Here is an 8,200-nt window from a genome sequence, read left to right as displayed (position 1 = left end):
ACCTATGACTGAGCTTGCATTAAGAAATGGCTTGATAGGGGACATGGAACGTGTCCAAAGAGACACAACAGGTCCTTTTACCACAGTTCTTATTCCAAACCATGCCTTAAGCAGTCTAATTTCCAATTTAGGTGAGGCCAATAAACTGGAACCCCCTAAAAATTTGTCAATTTACACCTATCAGACATTTCTGCCCGTTTTGCTGAAGGTGTGGAACTTGACACTCTTTTCAGCCAGCTCATTTCCAGTAACATAGAGGATCAACGATCTACTGTAGGTTAGTTTGGTTCCAAAATATTTTCCAATTTCCCTGTGATGCACCAGAAAATTCCTAGAAAATATTTCTGTATGTGGTGTTTCTAAACTTATTTGTTGCGTAACTAACGTTTAGCAAAAATGTACACCTATGTCTTCCAGAATTTCTAATCCTGTTCTGTTAGTGTGTTTTTTTTGGCTTTGAAGAAAAGCCATGGTGAACTTTTGAATTTACTATTATGTGAATAAAACTCGCATTTTTGACTCCTTGCGTGTGAGTTCTATTGACTCTCTAAGCATAACAGTGAAAATAGTGTGTATTGCTGTGGCTGATGGCCTGATGCAATTCCTTTCCTTACTGAACTTATCTATGCAAATTACGTCGTCACCTAGGAGCTTGCTGTCACTGCTTTTTTGAATATTTCTATTCTTGAGGTTAACAAAGGAGTTATTGTTTCTTTTGGGGTCCTTCATGTGCTTAAAAATGGGAATATGGAAGAGAGAATGCAGCGTCAACTATTTCAGCATTTCTTCAGCAGCTGACTATGAAGTGACAATTGGTGCATCGGGAGCAATCCCAGCTCTGGTAGCACTGTTGAGCGAAGGTAGGCTCAAGGGGAAGGTTGAAGCTGCAACAGCTCTTTTCAATTAGGTAATAAGGGATGAGCAGTGACAGCTAGAGCAGTGTCCTTGCTGGTGACAATGCTAACAGAACCTGGTAGTGAAATAGTGGATGAGGCATTGGCAATCATTTCAATATTAGCTAGCCATCCAGATAAAAGAATAATAATTGGTGTTTCGGATACTTTGCCAACTTTGGTGGAGTTAGTTATGAACGGATCCCCTTGGGCCTTGAGTAGACGGAATGTAGCTGCAGTGCTTCTGAATCTCTGTTCCGGAGATCCTGAGCATCTGTCAGAGGCCATTATGCTTGGGGTCAGGGATCCACTTCAGGACTTGCAGAGAATGGCACAACTAGGGGCAAGCAGAAGGCTTCTTCATTGCTTGAGCTCAACTGCAATCTAATTCCCAATCTTGTATTCATCCGTTACAGCTTCCACGTCTAACAAGCAGTACAGATGATCAATCAATGACTAATTTGATAATTTAATGCATTCTACTCGCGCGATTTGCGTATTCCTCTTATTGATTCGAAGGCAATCTTACACCAAGTTATAATAATTATTTTGGGGGAAGCAGGTTCTCTCATTGAAGATTCTGCGAAGGGGAATAGACAAATTATTTAATATAGCTTTGGCCCTTGATTATGGCCTTAATTTGTTATCAAGATTTTACAGTATCTATAGCTTTAAGTCTCCTTTTTTTATGCCAATCTTATCTTATTTTGCCCTTTGGCTTTTGATAAAATGGTGACTGACACTCTGATATGTGTAAGTGGCCAAGAATGTGAGGCTTAGCGTGTCATGAACATGAAAAAGACAATACTATGAGGGCTCTTCTATAAGCGGCCAATGGAAGGATGAATTCCATCAGACAACAGCTACATAGATTTATATGAGGGATAACTACAAAATTGTTGCTCTGTATCATCAAGTGGTAATCAACATCAATTAAAGGTTAATTAACTTAATGTAAAAGGAGATGATGTCCAATTCCAAAACCGTGATTGGGGATGTTCTTTTTTAAGGATTTGCACATTTGATAATGTTTTGCTTTATATAAGCATGGTCGGATATTTAAATCTTAATCCACTTTCTTTGTAAAGGTTTCTGAAAATGATGATGTAGCTCACGTTCCACGCTTGAGGGCTACGAGAAGGATGGATCTACATAGCTCTTACTCCTGTTTTACAGAGACTATTTTCATGTTGTAAAAAGTTTTGAGACCATTTTCATGTTGTAAAAATTTTTGAAAACATAAAAATGATTTCATGCTTCTTAGAGAGTATTAAAAATAATTTAAAATTAATTTTGATAAGTTTTAATCAATAACACATTAAAATAATTAAAATAACAAAAATACTTTTTATCAAAATTTTTTTAAATATTTTTTTTAAAAAATAATTTTAACTTTCATACCACAATGTTGAGCGGACACTTTATATAGAGGGAAAATATTGTGACAAATATAGAGAAATAATCACAAAATTATTGCACTAAAACAAGGGGAAACAAAGGATTGCAATTTTCTGGTTCATCATAGCTGAATATATCATTTCACATTTGAATTTTATTAAAAAAAAAAATCTTGTGACTTTCTAAATTTATAAAACATATCATGATCAACTTTTATAAAGTGGAATTAAGATATATTTAATATCGAGCGTGAACTCTAATCGTGTTGATATAATAATCTGTTAATAAAAAAATATTATTTAATTTTTAACGACTAAATAAAAAAAAAAAAAAAATATATTTTATTTTTTTTTTACTGAAAATTGAGACGTGTTATAGAATATTTACAGAAGTTAATATATATCATGAAATGTTTCAAAAATTTAGGATACCATGAAATTTTTTTAATAAAATTAATGGGTGAACTTACGTATTCAGCCTTTTATTTATCATAAGCTTGCATTGTATGGAATGAATTGCCATAACTTCATGTGATGCTTATACTTAGGATGATTTATAGTCTGATTCGACCAAACGACGAACCAATTGCAAGTCCATTCATCATTTCTTAGAGTGTGATCAGAATAAATACGTCACCACTAATTTTTTTTCCCAAAATTTATTTTAATAAATTTCCTTTGTATGAAATAAGAATTTACAGTTTCCTCAATTTTATCAATCTGATATTATAGCAGTTCGCAAATTTAATCTGAATTCATCTAATCTATCGCAATTCATAATTTATTTTAATTTGTATAAACACATTTAATTTGCACAAACACATAAAATTAGGGTAAACCTGATGATACGATCTAAAATTAATTCAATTAACTTAAATTTTAACTTGAAAAATAATAAATAAAATCTTTTTTTTTAAATAAACGTTTCATAACTTATAAATTGATTAAATTTCGTTTGAAAATATTTTTATATAGCAATTTAATTGATAATTTAAATTAACAAAATAATAAAATAAGTGGAGATAATTATTAATTTAAAACAATTCAAATTAACATAAATAAATTTATTATCATTTTCAAAACTTTGTTTTAAATATTTTCATTTAAACTTTTTGTACGCATGAATTAATTATACACACACGCTATTTAGAACTAGCTTTGAATGGTCTAGTTTAGATCTAAAGTCTAACTACTAAAATTATCGATTTTGATATAAGGTCATGTTTGGTAAAATGTAATGTAATACAATGTAATCAATTATGTAATGTGATGAAAGTTGTATTGTAATATAATTGTCATTACATTTCTATATTTAATTACAAAATAAAAATACAAGTAACATAATGTAGTGATTATTTTGATTTTAATATTTAATTTATTTATAATGTTAATAATAAGTGATAGTAGTTGTAGTGATTGGTAGTTGAGTGATAGTAGTGGCTAAGTCAACGATGGTTAGGTGGTGGTGATGGCAAAATGAGCTAGTGGTGGTAGTAGTGGCCTGGTGGCAATAGAGGTGACGGTGACTAAGTAGTGATAATTGTGGACAAGTGGTGGTGGAAATAGCAATGGTGGTAACAGGGTGGTAGCGGTGATGGTAGCGATGGTGGTGATGATAGTAGTAGTGGTGATCGTGGTGGTGGTAGTAGTACTGACATGGTGGGGTAGTGGTGGTAATAGCATTGGTAGCTATGTGTAGCGATGGTGGTAGTATTGATAATGAATGAAAAAAAAAAAAATTAAAATAAGTAATTGTAATTACATCCATTTTTATATATAATGATCATTTTGCTACTTTAAGTATAATTAATCATTTTATGTAATTGATAATTCATTACATCAATTTTTTTTTTTTGTGTTACTGAACAATATAATCAAATATGTAATATAATTAAGATTACATTTGTGACACCCTTTACTCGTTTATAGTATAGCCGAGCAAGATATGCCATACAGTGTACCGGAACATCATATTTTATCTCAATTATTTTTATTATTCCTTAATTTATTTCTTCATGGTTATGAAGTGCAATTCATGAAATTTAACTCATTTAAGTCATTTATTGAAATTATAAATTCATTTGATGTTTCGAAAATTTTATAGAAAATCCGGCAGTGTAACACCCCGTTTGCATAGCCTGGTAGATTTCACTGTTCCGGTGACCGGTGTTGGTTCGGACATTTAAGGAGATTAGAGCCACATTTAAGACAACTTGAGAAGCCATAAACATAAATAATTAGTAATGTTTAATTAGTTAACTACAAATAAGAAAAACAGAACATAAGAGGTTAAACGAGCCGAGAGTCACAGCGATGAGTGACCTCCTGAACGCATCGCAAGTCATTTTAGACTCAAATTTCGAACCGTAAAAAGTGACGCTGCGGTCCTTAGGACCCTTATGAACACAGTGGAAAAGAGAAAATCATGAAAAAGAACTGTTAAGCCAGTCAAATAATTAGGTCAGGGAGTCGGAAGAAATATTGGATTATTTGCAAACCGGAATGAACCGGCGAGGGGCAATTTGGTCAATTGACCCCGAGAGCTGACTCCTGACCTAACTGTCAAATAAAATTGGAGAAAAGAAAATTTTAGAATCGAGAATTAAATTAAAGAACTAATAGAAAAAAATAAATAGAAAAAAAAAAGAAAAAAAGAAAGAAGATGGAAAAGTCAAAGTGATGACATCATGTATGATGTCATAAAGGCTTAATTGATTTATTTTATTAATTTGGGGATTTTTGGTCTTCAAAAAGGGGATAAGATTAAAGAAAAGAAAAGAAAAAAAAAATAAAACACAAATCTTCTTCTTCCAAAACGTCACTCTCTCTCCCTCACCCTCTCCCTCTCCACAAACTCCATTAAAGCTCAATTTTGAGCTTGAAAATCATAAGATTTCACCATAGAAAAATTAGCCACCATAGTTAAAGCTTATCTAGGCAACTTGAGAAGAGGATTGAGCAAGAAAGAAAGAAGGAAAATTTGAAGGAAAGGAGGAAGAAAATTGCTACACAAAGGTTAGTATGCTAAACTCTTTATTTATCCATTTAAATGCATATGTGATGGTTGAAAGTGAGCTTAGAACTTGATTAAATGAAACAAACATGTGAGAATGACCATTGCTGAAATTTGGCCTGGTTGAAGGGAGTATGAATTGCATGAATTTAAAGGGTTTCAATGAGTTTAGGAACCTTGCTTAGTTGATTGATTAGCACTAAAAACATTAGATGTAGTTAATGCAAGAGTTAGTGAGATTAGGGTTTCAATGCTAGGGTTTATGAACCAAAAATTGGAGAAATGCATAAATGGCATGTTTAACCTATTGTGAAATGAAATAATGGTCAATTATGACCAAATAAGTTGTGTGGGAATTGTTGGAATAAAAATCAAATTCGTAGGTCAATGGTCATGCTGCTGGCAGCATGACCAAACCCACTTTGAAGGACCAAAACTCAAATTTTACAAGTCCAATTGATATGCCACCAATTGGAGATGAAAATAGACATAAAAGAGCAAAATTTTGATTAAGTAACCATGGCCAAAAACTGACCAAAACTTGGTGAAACAATTGACCAAAGTGAATTGATAGCAGACTGCCACTGCACTAAACTGACCAAATGAACAGTAACTGTTCATTAGTCATAACTCGAGTTAGACAGGTCAAATTGACCTGAAATTTGGCCAGGGGTTAGAGGGCATATAGATCTAAAACTTTCATGAAGAACATCACCCCAAATTATGCCATTAACCCTTTCAAATTATTGAGCAAAATTAGGTTACCAAACCTGCAACTCTGCAGAATTTTCATTGAGCAGCAATGTTTGGATGGCTATAACTCACTCTAGAAAACTCGGATTTAGGCGATTCTTGAACCGATGGAAACCTAAGACATAGTAGAACATTTCATAGGAAGAAAGTGAGACCAAATTATGAACTTAACTTGATCAAATTATTGACCAAAGTTGGATCAAAATCTGCCAGACCCAAAATTGCAGCATAAACAGTGCACGTGAACAGTAAACTTATTTTGGCCATAACTTGAGCTACAAAACTCCGATTGAGGTGATCCAAAAATGAGAATACACTTAAGACAATAAGGAACATTTTCTATGAAGGAAGTTTTGTTAAGTTCCAACAGTAGATCGACCAATGGAATAGTGCAACATCGGAGAACCAAAACCGAAAATTGGCAATTTTGCCAAAATGACCTAAGCTTTAAACAAATGACCAAAACCAACAAGTTTGGTGACCAAAATGTGGTATGTGGGTGAAGTTGGAGTTCCCATACCTATTAAGCCTTAGAAAGTCAATAATTTGACTTGAATAGTGCAGTGAATAGTAAACCGAAATACAAAATTTCGAGAACATCGAATTTAACACGTTAGAGCTAGGTAAATGTGAAGTTAAGTTTATTTTGGATTTATTTTAAGTTTTAGTACTGAAACATTGGAAAATTTCGTGTTTCAGTGGAAAAGAATACCGGGACAGAACCCGAGGAGTCGAGTCAAGGCCAACAGGCGACTCGTTTGAGGTTTGTGCACAACATATACTTTTATAATCATCTTTTGCATATCGTTTTGAATAATATGAAATGTTGGATTATGGCATTCTTATGATGTTTGATCTAAATTGTTGAAAGTTATTATGTATATTTGAAAAGACAATGTTTAGCAAATTGTTAAGATAAGTTTTGAAACCACAGTGTCATGACCACATATTTGAACACCTCACTAGCACGACTAGTGGGGGTAATTAGTTTCGAATTTTGATTCCTTCTCTGGAGAAGTGTTGAGGTGTGCCAGTAGAAGAGGATGTGAATGGATATCCATATATTTGAGCTAGCTAGCCTTGTGATATGATTTCTCTTTAGCCTCTGGCTATTGAGATTCATGTGATTTCTCTTTAGCCTCTGGCTATTGAGATTCTATTTGTTTCGAATGGCGTGATCTAACTGTGGGTTTTATGAAATGTGTTTTGATACTTTGAAATGAATTTGTTTTACATGTAAAATCTCACAATGCATGATTGTATTTAATTTTCATGTTTAGCCAAATTTTTGAATGAATGTGCTTTAAGTTTTGCATAAAGATTATTTTAGTATATTGTGCACCACTGAGTCCTAGTACTCAGCGATAGCTTTTATTGCTGTCGCAGATACAGAGACTAGAGGAGCAGCAGACTGAGCTGCTGAGGTGTGTGAAGTCATCAGCTTGAAGCTTTCGGGTATAATTTATACCCTAACTGTAAATACTTCTTTTGATGTATATATTACACATAAATGTATGGACATGTAAAAATGGGTCTTGAGCAGCTTGTACACAAATTTGTATGAAGTTTGTAATAAAGTTTAGTTTGTGTTTCTTTTGATATAAATTTGTAAGGTTGTGTATAAATTGTTTTGTTTTTAATCAAATATGAATGATATTGATTGACAGTATTTTGAGAATTATTGAACTTGTGAATTTTGAGAAATTGATTGAGTTTGATTGTGAAACCGAAATAGTGGTTGAGAAAAAAATTTAGAAGTGCTTTTTACAGGTATTCGAAGAACGATTTTCTCAAAATACAGAGGAAACTCTGTCAAAATTTTTATAAAATTTGCGGAAAACTAAAATAGCCAAAATATTAATTAGTTTTAATTTCAACTAAATGTTTTAAATACTTATTAGAAATGCTCACCACTTGTCAAAGATAAGAAAATTGTTTTAAAATCCCTTGTAGGGTACTTAATGAGTTATCGGTAGGTGAGGTTCGGTAGTTCATTAGGTATTCTACGGGATCATGTTATGCCTTACAGAGGGGTAAGGTGTGACAGGCAGAGTACCGGCTAAAAATGGAGAAAACAGTTCTTCGGAACCTGTGAAAAACACTTCCAATAGTCATTCTATTCCACAACTCCCAATTATCACATC

The 8,200-nt window shown here is 32.9% G+C and overlaps 1 pseudogene; it reads left to right on the top strand.

The window, feature by feature from the left end:
• Positions 1–4: 4 nt before the first annotated feature.
• LOC131178403 (U-box domain-containing protein 13-like) lies at positions 5–1,623 on the top strand (annotated as a pseudogene).
• Positions 1,624–8,200: the final 6,577 nt, after the last annotated feature.

This window comes from Hevea brasiliensis, chromosome 3 (assembly GCF_030052815.1).
Source record: "Hevea brasiliensis isolate MT/VB/25A 57/8 chromosome 3, ASM3005281v1, whole genome shotgun sequence".
Lineage (NCBI taxonomy): Eukaryota > Viridiplantae > Streptophyta > Magnoliopsida > Malpighiales > Euphorbiaceae > Hevea > Hevea brasiliensis.
This window is presented reverse-complemented; position numbering and strand designations above follow the sequence as displayed.